Genomic DNA, 13,710 nt, shown 5'->3' on the forward strand with positions numbered 1-13,710 from the left:
GGTTTGAATTTACACAGAGTAGTTTAAGCAATCATTAGTTTTTGAGAGCCTCCTTGTATTCCTCCCCACTGGGAGAAACTTGAATTAGAAAATAATAGGAATACTGAAATTATAAAAATAAATATTAAACTTCCCTTACTTTGTGGCTTTGAGTAAATGTTTTTTTAATTAAAGAAACTATGAGAAGGCAAACCATGATTCCACAGGTCACATGAGTTGCCTCATTTGCTTTTACAGTTTGTGCCACTGTCCAGTTTTGGCATTTGTGTTTGTGTCTTCCCCTCTCATCCCCAAACACCTCCTGAAAGGTCTAGTGAAGTGAAAGTAGCTGAGTCGTGTCTGACTCTTTGCGACCCCATGGACTATACAGTCCATCTCCAGGCCAGTATATAGGAGTGGGTAACCTTTCCCTTCTCCAGGGGATCTTCCCAACTCAGGGATCGAACCCAGGTCTCCCACATTGCAGGTGGATTCTTTACCAGCTGAGCCACAAGGGAAACCCTTTAAGGGTCTAAGCAGCTGACTGCTTCTAATACTTCATGCCATTTTCTTCAGAGCATCTGCATTTGGATTGAAACGAACAAAGAAATTTTCTGTTCATACAACCAGATTTGTGAGAATGCATCCCTCTAAAGGAAAAAGTTTTACAGCTACCTCTGAAGTTTTTGGTCTATGCCATTTTACAGTGTCTCTATTAAAATTCTATTCGGCTAGCCTCACTGGTTCAACCAGTTCCCCCAGTGTTTTAAAAAAAGCTCCTAAGCTTTTTAGCAGCTTCAGTAAAATGGGCTTCTATTGCAATCTCTAGTTATTTGTTATTTAACTCTACTACCATTACTGTCTTCTGAAAAGGAACACCTTACTATTATACCATTCATGGTACAGTTGTTTCCATGGCAGTAATAGGGTTTTAACAGGATGAAAATTTTTTGCTCCATTTTGTCTGTTTGCATTTTCAAACCCCTTGATCAGAAAAAAAAAAATATATATATATATATATATATATTTTTTTTTTTTTTTAGAAAAAAAATATATATTTTGGGGGTTAAGATCCTACCTTCTTAGTTCAGATTGGGTTTCTGCATCGTTTCTATGCAGATTACAATTTTTTCTGTTTCTGGTTCACGGCCATTTAGTGTCATGAAATGCCCCTGTCAGCAGTGACATGAAATAATAGGGTGCTGGGAGAAGAGGCTGGCTAGTAATACCATTCTTCATTATCAACTACCTTTCTCATTCAAGAGGACGGTTGTGAAATTCACATTTTAACAGGTTCCCATTATAGCACTTCCCTCTAGCACTTGCTTAGGAAGCTGGGAGGATTGCCATTCCCACAGATCCATTAAAGAATAAGAATGACAACCATTGTGTGAGTCATAACAATACATCTCTGATGGTGTAACATGTTTATTCAAGCTTGGTTACTCTGAATTCATCTGGTGATCAATTTCAGGTATCTTGGGAGTGGGGTAAGCTACATCCCACTACACAGAATACTGGAATCTAAGAATACTGGAGTCTACATCCAGGATCTGAATGACCAATCTAGGTCCTTTGGGGGCATTTTTTCTTATGTGCTACTTTTTAGAAAGCTTCAGTTGGTTCCATTGTAAAGCATTGTTTTATAGCCTGAGTTTTTTATAAGGAGAATTGTTATGGACTGAGTGTTTGTGTCCTCCCAAAATTCATATGTCAAAGCCCTAACTCCTAATGTATTTATTTGAAGTGGGGCTTTTGTGTGCATGTGTGCTAAGTCACTTCAGTTATGTCTGACTCTTTGCTACCCTACAGACTGTAGGCCACCACTGTCCTCTGTCCACGGGATTCTCCAGGCGAGAATACTGGAGTGGGTTGCTGTGCCCTCTTCCAGGGGATCTTCCGGACCCAGGGATCGAACCCTTATGTCTCTGTGTGTTGGCAGGCAGGTTCTTTACCTCTAGCGCCACCTGGGGCTTTTGTGGGGACAGGCAATCAGGGTTAGATGAGGTCATGAAGGTAAGGCTGTCACACTGGGATTAGTGTCTGGGAAGGAAAGTTATGACCAACCTAGATAGCATATTCAAAAGCAGAGACATTACTTTGCCAACAAAGGTCCGTCTAGTCAAGGCTATGGTTTTTCCAGTAGTCATGTATGGATGTGAGAGTTGGACCGTGAAGAAAGCTGAGCATCAAAGAATTGATGCTTTTGAACTGTGGTGTTGGAGAAGACTCTTGAGAGTCCCTTGGACTGCAAGGAGATCCAACCAGTCCATCCTAAAGGAGATCAGTCCTGGGTGTTCATTGGAAGGACTGATGCTAAAGCTGAAACTCCAGTACTTTGGCCACCTCATGCGAAGAGTTGACTCATTGGAAAAGACTCTGATGCTGGGAGGGATTGGGAGCAGGAGGAGAAGGGGACGACAGAGGATGAGATGGCTGGATGGCATCACTGACTCGATGGACGTGAGTTTGGGTGAACTCCGGGAGTTGGTGATGGACAGGGAGGCCTGGCGTGCTGCGATTCATGGGGTCGCAAAGAGTCAGACACGACTGAGCGACTGAACTGAACTGAACTGAAGAAGACACACCAGAGAGCTTGCTCGCTCAGTCTGCCATGTGAGGATGCAGTGAGAAGGTGGCTTTCTACAAGCCAGGAGGGGAGTGCTCACCAGGAACTGAATCAGCCAGCATCTTGATCTTGGACTTCCCAGCCGCCAGAACTGTGAGAAAATAAATTTCTGTCGTCAAAGCCATACATTCTGTGGTATTTTGTTATAGTAGTCCAGGCAGACTAATAAAAGGGTGAAGTGGGATTCAGAAGAATTGAAGGAGAATAATAAGTACCTTTTGGTGCTTATTGAAGTGCTTTTGAAAGATAAAGTTATCCCTTAAAACATAAAATAAATGTAGGATTGTTCAATTTGTAGGAGTTTATTACATAAATGAAAACATACACTGTCTACTGACTTTTTTTTCACTTAATCCATATTGCTGCTGCTGCTGCTAAGTCGCTTCAGTAGTGTCCGACTCTGTGTGGCCCCATAGACCGCAGCCTGCCAGGCTCCTCCGTCCCTGGGATTCTCCAGGCAAGAATACTGGAGTGGGTTGCCATTTCCTTCTCCAATGCATGCATGCACGCTAAGTCGCTTCAGTCATGTCCGACTCTGTGCAACCCCATGGACAGCAGCCCATCAGGCTCCTCTGTCCACGGGGTTCTCCAGGCAAGAACACTGGAGTGGGTTGCCATTTCCTTCTAATCCATATTGAGTATCTTTCATGTCTGTCACTCAAGTCTACCTCGTTCTTTTTAAAGGCTAGAGCATATACATGGCATAAATGTATGATAATTTAACCAGTCCCTAATTAATGAGCATTTAGGTTGTTCCCATTTGTCACTGTTATGGAAAAAAAAAAAAAGGTTGATTAAGGTCACCTGCCACAGAGGTTACAGTTACAATATTAATAGATTCAAATAGGCCCTCCAAGATGTGCTAATTTGTATTTTCAAGAGTTTGTGAACTAAATTATCTGTAGTTTTGTAGTGAATTATATAGTGTCCCGGAGAAGTCAATGGCACCCCACTCCAGTACTCTTGCCTGGAAAATCCCATGAACGGAGGGGCCTGGTGGGCTGCAGTCCATGGGGTTGCTAAGAGTCGGACATGACTGAGTGACTTCACTTTCACTTTTCACTTTCATGCATTGGAGAAGGAAATGGCAACCCACTCCAGTGTTCTTGCCTGGAGAATCCCAGGGACGGAGAAGCCTGGTGGGCTGCCATCTATGGGGTCGAGCAGAGTCGGACACTACTGAAGCGACTTAGCAGCAGCAGCAGCAGCATATAGTGTCCCCTCCAAATTCACATCCACCTGGAATCTCAGAATGTGACCTTAATTGGAAATAGGAACTTGGCAGATGTAATTAGTTAAGATGAGGTCATACTGGATCAGGGTGGGTTCTAAATCCAATAACTGATGTCCTTATAAGAAGAGAGGGAACACAGATATATGCACAGGGTGGAAGGAAGTCCATGTGACAATGGAGGGAGCCTGGAGAAATGAAGCTACAAGTCAATGATTGCCCAGCCATCAGAAGCTAGGAAGAAGCAAGGAAGAAAGATTGTTGTGTAGAGCCTGCAGAAAGATCATGGCCCTGCCAACACCTTGATTTTGGTTTTCCAGCCTCTGGAATTGTGAGAGATTGTATTTCTGTTTTGAGCCACTCAGGTTTCTGGTACTTTGTTACCGTGGTCCTAGAAACTAATACAAGTTTCCTTCTGAAAGCGGTTCCATTCAAATGAATTAAGCTAACCAGGGTTAGCTCAAGTGAGAAATAATCACAAATACTAAAATAATATTCCCCAAAGCTGCCAAATCAAATCCTAAACTTTAAAAATTTTGCAGTTTTAATTTCCTAATTGCTATAAATTAGCAAAGTGTTTTTTTTAAATTTCTGTATTTAAAAAACATGTATTTATTGTGTATCTGGCTGTGTTGGGTCTGAGTCGCAGCACAGAGGATCTTCATTGCGTCAGGCAGGATCTCTCATTGCGTCACATGGACTCTAGTTGTGGCGCAGGCTCGGTAGGTGCAGCGTGTAGACTTAGTTGCTTTGTGGCACGTGGGATCATAGTGCCCTGACCAGGGATCGAACCTACATTCCCTGACTTGCAAGACAGATTCTTAACCACTGGACCATCAGGGAAGTCCCAGTAAAGTTACTTTTAAACAATTATTTTTTTTTAAAGACATTTATTGTACAAAATGGAGAATACAAATAAGTAAACAAGGTAATAAATCCTGCCATGCAAAAAAGTGGTAGCAATTTTCATGGGCAGTTTGATTTAGACTCTCTCAGACTTTTTTGATTTATATTTTGACTTATTTAACATATATTTTATAACATGCTATTCCATAAAGGGCCATATTTTTATTTTTATAAAAGGCAAAGGACAGGCAAAGGAAAAAATATGACTAAATCTTTCAGGGTTTTGTGTTTAATTCTCTGATACCTCTGATAGATGTTCAGGTTCTGTTGCTTTTATCCAGCCTTGGCTGAGATCATGCGGCGCTACCACACTGCACTTTCTCCCTGCCCCATTTCCACAATCCTCTCCAACCAGCCTGCAACTGGAGCCACACTCCATTTCCCAGGACTGGGACTAGTCCTGCTACCCTTTGTAGATGAGAATAACGCTGTAGAATATTTGTGTTCTCCCCTCTGAAGGATTCAGAGTTGAGGTAACTTTGGGCTGCACAGGTAGCTCAGTAGATAAAGAATCTGCCTGCAATGCAGGAGACATGAGAGACATGGGTTTGATCCCTGGGACAGGAAGATCCCCTGGAGGAGGGCATGGCAACCCACTCCAGGATTCTTGCCTGGAGAATCCCATGGACAGAGGAACCTGGTGGGCTACAGTCCACAGGGTCACAGAGAGTCAGACATGACTGAAGTGACCGAGTATGCTCGCATACCTGTATCTATCTATCTGTCTGTCTATATGTATATCTATATATCACTCCTCAAGGCTTGCAGGATGTTAGTTCCCCTAACAGGAGTTGAACCTGGGCCATTGGCAGTGAAAGTGTGGAGTCCTAACCATTGGACCACCAGAGAATTCCCTGTCTTTCTTTTAGAGTCACAGTTAATGTTAGTATTTTAAAGACTTTGAGAAGTGGTATACTACAGTAAAGAAATATTTGTTTTATCCAACAGTTACCAAACTGCTGTGGCCAAGGAAACTTTTTTTCTTCTTCCCTCTTTTTATTTTCAATCTAGTGACATCTTGCAGAACAGGTGTTACAAAGAACGTATTTAATATTGCATAGCCAGTTTCTGTTCAGACTCAATTTTGTTACTGCCAAAGTGGTTTGGCCTTGGTCCAGCTCTAAGAAGCAGACTTCAGTTTTCGTGGTCTTCCTGCAGCTCCAGTCTCTTGAGGCTGTAGACCTTTGTGGACCTCTTGAGGCTGTTTGCTCTTTCAAGTACTCTTCCCAAAGTTGTTATCCTGCTCCTGATGCTCCTTGTCCTGCCATTTCCTTTCCTTTTTGCCTGTACCTTGCCTTTGAACCCCTCTCCACTATGCGTTTGTGAAGAACCCTCTAAGCAACTGCATGACTGGACTTGTTTTGCGAATGGTCACCGCTTTGAGATACTCTGTACTGATTACCAGGCTGTCAGCACCGCAGTGAGTCTGTCTCCCCAGCACTAGTCCCCCACCTGGAGCTGGTCTAATTCCAAGTCTGGCTTTCCAAGGGAGCAGTCAACCAAATTGTATTCTTCTCTTAGAAAAATCACTGAAAAGGTAATGTCAGAGAGAGTCACTGTGGTGTGTACTATTGGAGTGTTTTACATAGGTTTCCCTATTCCCCAGCATCCCGAGAGAAGAGTTACTGTTCTCCCCATTGTGCAATTGAGGTAAAAGTGGCGTGGAAGGGCCCAAAGGCGGTGATCTAGGCTTCTGCGAGAGATGAACCTTGCTCCAAAGCTAGCATTCCTTCCACTCTAACAGGCTGCCCTACCTTCTTTCACTTGGTGACAGTGTACCTAAATGCAGGAAATCTATGGGGGAGGAGGGAAATGGTCTCTTGGGCTTCGGATTTGAAAAATCTATAACAAATATCATCATCTGCTTTCCAGCTGTCAAAGGGGAACAGCTGCATCCAAAACAAACTGCTTTAACAGGAGGATCCACTCCCATTCAGCTGTCCCCACCCTCCACCCCTCAAACAAAATCCAGGAAATTGCTGCTTCTGCCACCTAGAAGGGCATGTGTACCGTGGTGGTATTTGAAAGGACTGTGAATCTTGCAAACTAGGAGTGCACTTGCTCGTTTCCAGTGGCACTGCCTTATCTGAAACTTTCCCTACTGCCATTCTTTCCTTTCACAGTCTGCACAGGAAGGTGGGGAAGGGAGGAGCAGAATAAAAGGGACGGACTTCTCACTTTGCCAAAGCCAGCTGCCTGGAATTTTCCAGGGGCTCTGAGGCTGAGCAGTGGATGTAGTTAGCCATGGAAAGGATGAGCTATTGCTGTGTTTTACATCTCTTCACGCTTGGTCTTCTACCAGGCCCAGCTTCATTCTGGAGGGGTGAGAATGGCATCACCGTAGTAAATGCTCAGGTTCCCTGAACCTCTGACCTGAACGAGCTCGCTTCATACCTAAAGTTCCGTCCTCCCTTCCTCCTCTCACTAGCCACCTTGCATCCTGATGATAGACTAATCCTTCCAAAGTATTGATGTAACGCTGTCACTTCCCTGCTCAATGCCTATGCCTTTTTAAGGTTCAACTGCCATTTTTATTATTATGTGCATTTATACAAATTGGCACTTCAATTGATTTTGTATGGATTGATCTACAAAATATGATATCATAAAAAAGCAGCTTACAAGTGTTAAGTAGGATATGATCTAATTTCTGTTCTTAAATATAGTTATAAGTGCATAGTAAAACATCTGAAAAAAATGTATGTTCAAATAGAAACAGTGCTTGTCTATAAGTAATAGACTTTTACTGGTTTCTAATAATGTTTTTCCTTCCCAAACACCTTCGCTTGATCATTCAAGATCTCCACAACCCGTCAGGTGACAGTCTCTGCTCCTGCCACTAGCTAGAGCTCTTTCCACCGGACTCAAATCGGGACAGAGAGCAGTCCTGGAATTTGTTTTGTATATCTCCCATTATTAAAATCCTCTCGACTCCAACCTTCCTACATGATCTCTCCCCTGACTCTCCACTCAGAAGCACTCTTACGGCATGGCATGAGAGTTCTTTTCTTACATGGGTGTTTAGAGCCAGAGTTCTACACACCGTTCCTGAAAGATGTCCATATCCCTGTAAGAGGGAGATGTAGGGCAGAGAGGCTAACTCGGCTGCCTGATCACTCAAATGGAAGGAATATTTAAGGCAGTCAGAAGGAAGGCCTGAGGGAATGGCTAGAGGAGTGCACTCTCTGAGACTGCCAAGGGCTCTCTGAGAACTACATTTCTATGCATAAGGTCTGGTGGTGCAGGGATAATAAAAATATGTGTGGAATGCACTTTTTTTAAATCCATTAAAACGTCTTGATTGAGTTCCAAGGGGGTGGAAAATGCAACTTTATTGACTGAAAAGTATCAGTGAAGAAAACTGACCTGCATTTTCGTCACTAAAATGGTATATATTTCCAAAAAAGCAATAGGAAGACAAATTTATTTCTTTTCACCTTAAGCTATGTTGAGGTTTGGCAGCCATGTGGGCCAGATGTCTCTAAACCCTGGAACCCGAGTCTGGAGACAAACCTACCTGAAACTCTTGCCCTAAGACGTTTTAGAAATGAGAATATCAAGGTTCTCTTCTGGCCTTTGGACAACCTGAGGCCTTGTTTGAGCTGAAATCCTTCTGTGTCAACACCACAGATTCCCTGAGTCCCAGGACTCCGTTAGTTGTTTTACTTCATCACCCAGCCTTCCTTGAGGGTAAGAACTATGCCTTACACTCTTTTCACCCTCTCCTGGGGAGGGCCCAGCATACTGCCTTTGTGTAGTGGGTCAAGAAATTCCTGTTTGTGGTAATGGCGATGAAGAAATAGCTTGAGAGAAAGTGACTTCACCCATGTATGAGTTTATTTTCTTTAAAATGGCACACCCACTTAGTGTAAGTCCTACTCAGGGAATGTTCTATGCTTCACAGCCCTAGAACCCAGAGCTTCTGCTCCCTCCCTCACTCAACCTGCTGGACTCTCTCAGCCCTCGTTAACAGGCAGTGCCCCATGCAGAGGCATGTGCCTGCTTGTGCTTGGTACGATCTGAGAAGCTCTCCAAGACTGCTTATGTAAAACATACCCTAACAATATTTCTCCCATCAACCTAAAGTAGTGCCTGAAACTTTTACCATTACTTTTTTTTGGCATTTAGTAAGGACCTTATTACTAGATAGAAAAAATACATTGTTATTATCACAAAATTATATTTTAGCTCTGATTAATTTTTCGACCAGGCCTCACATTGCTCTGAACTTCCAGAGCATCTAGGATAAACCTTTTATCATTGCATTCACCACTGTGTATTGGAATGATCTCCTTCCCTATTTATCCAAGCCACTGTGAGCTCCTCCAAGTTATCTGCCGGTAGATTGCATCCTGGCACAATGGTGGGCCTTCAGAAATATTGTTGAACCCAAATTAGGCAACCTGTTCCTTAGGCAGCCTTGGGGAGCTCTTAATGGAGTGCAAAAAGCAGTGATGTGAAGTCTTTTTGGGGTGGGGGATGTGGAATCTTACAGTGAACAACTGTTTCGTGAAATGCACTACTTGGGTGGGTTCTGCAAGGGATGAGAGGCCCACCAAAGATAAACTTGCTCCCATCACAATTTGGTTAACTTTGATCAGTAGCTTACTTTTGAAGACTGACTCTGTCTCCACTACGATGAAGAGAATTACCCTCGATAATTAAAAATCACCTCAGGGACAGACCCAACCCTAACCTCATCTCGGTGTTCCCCACCCTAAAGAAACTGAGCCTGCTTCCTGGGGACAGGGTCTACATCATGCATATTTGTTGTGTTCTTAAGAGTCCAGAAAAGAGTCTAGCAAGTATTAGGAAGTAAAAAATAAGAGCTAACAATTATATAGTGCTTACTATGTGCTGGACTTCCCTGGTGGCTCAGACAGTAAAGAATCCTCCTCCAACGCAAGTGACCTGGGTTCTATCCCTGGGTCAGGAAGATCTCCTGGAGAAGTGAATGGCTACCCACTCCAGCATTCTTGCCTGGAGAATGGAGCAGGAGCTGCCATTTGTATTTGTTTGGCAGCCACATGGCTGCCAAACGTCAACAAAGGAGCCTGGCAGGCTACAGATCATGGGGTCACAAAGAGTCAAACACAACTGAGTGACTGATACTACTATGTGCCAGATACAGTCCTCTAAGAATTTTATATGTGTTAACTCATGTAATCCTCAGAACTATGAGGCAGATACCATTAATAACCCCATTTCATAGATGGGGAAACCAAAGCTTAAGGGCGTTTATATGATTTCCCAAAGGTCGCAGAGTTCTAGACTGCCCTTTCAAAAATTTTGCCTTGGAGCACTTAAATGAGCGTGAGTGAATAAATCTCTCCCTGCACCACAGTTTTATAGCAGATTGTTTGCTCCTTCTGGTCCAACACTTAAAGCACGGTTTCATCCACTAGACTGTCACTAGCGCGGGGTCATTCTTGGACTTCTGCAACAGTTCCTAGAGCAGTATTACTTGCCACATCATGTATAGCACGACTACATACTGCGTACCTGTGGCCGCCAGGGGGCACTGTGGCCACACGTTGTCTTCCCCCTCCCTCCCACCCTGAGCCACCTGAAAGAGGCGGAGCCAGCATTGGGCGGAGCCTCCAAGAAGCCCTAGGGGGAGCTATCCCGGCGGGCCGCGCGCGCGGCGGCGTTTGAATGGCCGTTCCTGGATCTCGGCCGGGGAGCCGAGGGGTAGTCTGGGCTGCCGGGCGCAGTCGGTCAGCGCCTGGGCTGGGCGGAGGCGCCGCGGTACCATGAGGCGCCGGTAAGTGACGAGCGGGCCTGCGTCTGCCTCGCGCCAGCGGCTGCCCTGCCGGGGCCGGGCCTGACCGCGCCCTGGGCCCACCTGCAGGCCCCGCGGCGGCCTCTCCTCGGCCTGGCCCGCGTGACGCTGCCTGGGTCGGGGTCGGGGGTCGGGGCGGGGAGGCGGCTGTGTCCGGTGGAGCCCCCTACGCCACTAGGGCGAGGAGGGTCGGGGCGGCAGGTGCTGGAGGCCGCCCGGGTGGGCGCGAGAGGTCTGGGCCGGGAGAGGCGTGGACGGAACCTGCTGTCACTTATTTATCTTCGGGTGGAGCCGACGTGTGCATCCCGCGGAGGGGGAAGGACGCCGGCGTCTGAGGCACTGTGTTTAAGGACAGGTTTTCCCAAGAGCCGCCTAGGCCGGGCAGTGGCATTTCCTTATTTTCTGCCGGGTCCTTGCTTCCCTGACACATAACCTTTTGTTCAGCAGGACAAAAACTTGACATAACTGCATAAGAATTGCTGATTGCAACTTTAAAAACCTCATTGTATTTTCTGAAAAGTTGTTCTGTAACTGTACCTAGGCTTTTACCACGCTCTTAAATTGGCTTAAGTATGGAGAAAACAAAGAGTTGATTTGTTTTCTTGTGGCTCGTAAAATTCCTTGAAAACAGAGGTGTCTATGTCAGTTTCTTTGAGATCTTAAAAAAAAAAAAAAAAAAGGATTGTAACAAATTAGGTCTGTAACAATCACCAGTTTAGCACTTGGCAAAAATTATGAGAAACTAGTCTACCTAATAGCTTCAGTTTCTATAGTTTATTTCGTTGTGTATTTTTTTTTAAAAACAACTTCAGACTAGAATCAGAAGTTTATACGTTGAGGCTTTAACTTGGCCAATAATTAGCGTTATAATAATAACACTGGTTAATAGTTATTTTGTGCTTTCTGTATGCCAAGCACTGTTTTGAGAACATTGCTTTGGGCAGACTTACTATCCTCATTTTGACAAGGAGGGAACTGAGGCACAGAGAAGTTAAAAGTGACTTGTTCAAGATTACACAGCTAATATGATTGGGACCCAAGCAAACCGGCTCTGCTCTTTTAGCTATATTCCTCTGCTGCCTCCTTTACATGTGGTTCTTCCTAGTTTACAAAGCAGTTTCATTTCATTTACTTCTCTCAACTGGCGAGCTAATAGACCTGTGAGGTGCGTTGGTGTACATGCACATGCTATTAAATCAAGTTCTCCCGTGGGCATGCTTAATTTTTGTGCATTAAGCAAAAAATCCATTGGCTATTTTAAGATAAATAGAACGTATAAAGTTTAAGTTTGTGTTGTAGTTTATAGTTTTAATTCGTTTGTATCATTTCCTATAAGTGTAGAGTTTGAAACCTATGTGTTCCTTAAAATATACCATTGTACATTAATGTTTGTTTCTGAAAACTTACTGAATTAGCTTAAATAATAACTCCATGACAAGAAAGTGAAGTCGCTCACTCATGTCCGACCCCATGGACTGTAGCCTACCATGCTCCTCCATCCATGGAATTTTCCAGACAAGAGTACTGGAGTGGGTTGCCATTTCCTTCCCCAGGGGATCTTGCCGACCCAGGGATCAAACCCGGGTCTCCCGCATTGCAGGCAGATGCTTTACCTTCTGAGCCACCAGGGAAGCCCCCATGACAAGAAATAGGATTCAAAAGCAAAATCATTTCAGAAGAAATAACCGTTTACACTTATTTACAGCTGAGAATTTAAAAATTCATTCATCAGTTACCAAGCACTGTTAGGCCCAATTAGTTATACAAAAGAAATATGCCAGGGCAGCAAAACCTGAGGGAAGTTAGTCTAGTTTGGAATATAAAATTAACAATCACCACCACCACCAAAAAAAAAAAGATACATGAGATTTTCTTCATGAATGCAGTGGGTATGTGGTGAACTGGACTGAGATCAGTAAGGCTTCTGCAGAGAACCCAAACTGAAGATTGGATGTAGGACCTTGAATAATGTGATTGGGGAATTTTAGTGAGGAAGCAGTGTATTCAAAGATTTGGAATTGGGAGTGAAAATTATTTTTCTAGGGAATAGTAAGTCTGGTCTCTTTGGAAAGTTCCTACTGAGGAGAAGATTATGGCAGAAGAGTGCCAGGAGTGTTATATAAGACCCATACGTCACAGAAGTTTAGGTCTGACATAAATATAAAGGAGAGAGAGAGATGATACTAGAAGTTTACAAACTTTTAAATGGTGATTCTCAGCTACTGGCAGTTTTGCCCGTCGGGGACATTTGGCAGTGTCGCAACTTGGGGGGTGGGGAGCTACTGGCATCTAGTGGATAGAGGCCAGGAATGCTGCTGAGCATCCTGCAGCAGGACATGAAAACTAGTTCCCCCAAATGTCAGTGCTGATGAGGTTGAGAAACCCTCTTTAAAGCTTTGTTTACATGGCTAGCTTCTGCTTCCGTGTGCTTTAAAGTATGAATGATGAATTTTCAGAGCAGGAGTACAAGCAATATTAAAGTTAGGGAGAAGCTGCTTCAGGTACCTCATGAAGACAACTGTTGTTAGAGTCTTGGGGGAAGGAGAGGCTGTAAGGAGTTAGGATAGGAGCAGTGAGGATGGAGAAATAGCAGCCCACTCCAGTATTCTTGCCTGGCAAATCCCATGGACGGAGGAGCCTGGTGGGCTACATTCATGGGGTTGCAAAGAGTCAGAAAACGACTGAGCAGGCCTTAAGAAAGCACAGGTGGTGAAATGAGACTATGATTTAAATAATATTTTTCCTAAGTTTGAAAATAATGTATGTTCATGGTAGGAAATTTAGGAGATGCAAATCAAGTGTGAAAAGAGGGAAAGCCACTTAGAAAATCCCCCAAGCAGAAAGGCCAACTGTTAACATTTTCTTGTAGTGGTTCTTTTCCAATTTTTTTAAATGGTGATTGCTGTTTTCCTTTATAAATCTAGGATTATGCACTTTTCTTCTTGTGGGGATTTTTTTTTTTGACTCAGCAGATCATGAATATTTCTCATTCTTTGAAAAATGTTCTTTTTTAATGGTCAGGCTTTTGTGTGTGTGTGTGTGTATGTGTGTTGTTTTGAAGTTGGAAATATTTGCTTTGTATGCAAAAGAGCATTTTGAGTGAAAGTCGCTCAGTCATGTCCAACTCTTCGCAACCCCATGGAGTATAGTCCATGGAACTCTCCAGTCCAGAATACTGGAGTG

The 13,710-nt window shown here is 43.9% G+C and overlaps 1 protein-coding gene across 6 annotated transcripts in view; it reads left to right on the top strand.

Annotated features, from left to right (window-relative positions):
• The first annotated feature begins 10,319 nt into the window (after positions 1–10,319).
• KATNBL1 (katanin regulatory subunit B1 like 1) overlaps positions 10,320–13,710 on the top strand; it is a 59,714-nt gene continuing 56,323 nt past the window's right edge. For all 6 annotated transcript variants that reach the window (XM_055537247.1, XM_055537248.1, XM_055537250.1 and 3 more), the window contains exon 1: positions 10,320–10,509. The gene's annotated coding sequence lies outside the window, so the exon portion shown is untranslated. The remainder of the gene's footprint in view (positions 10,510–13,710) is intronic.

The sequence above is a fragment of the Bubalus kerabau genome, chromosome 10, assembly GCF_029407905.1.
Source record: "Bubalus kerabau isolate K-KA32 ecotype Philippines breed swamp buffalo chromosome 10, PCC_UOA_SB_1v2, whole genome shotgun sequence".
In the NCBI taxonomy this organism is placed as follows: domain Eukaryota; kingdom Metazoa; phylum Chordata; class Mammalia; order Artiodactyla; family Bovidae; genus Bubalus; species Bubalus kerabau.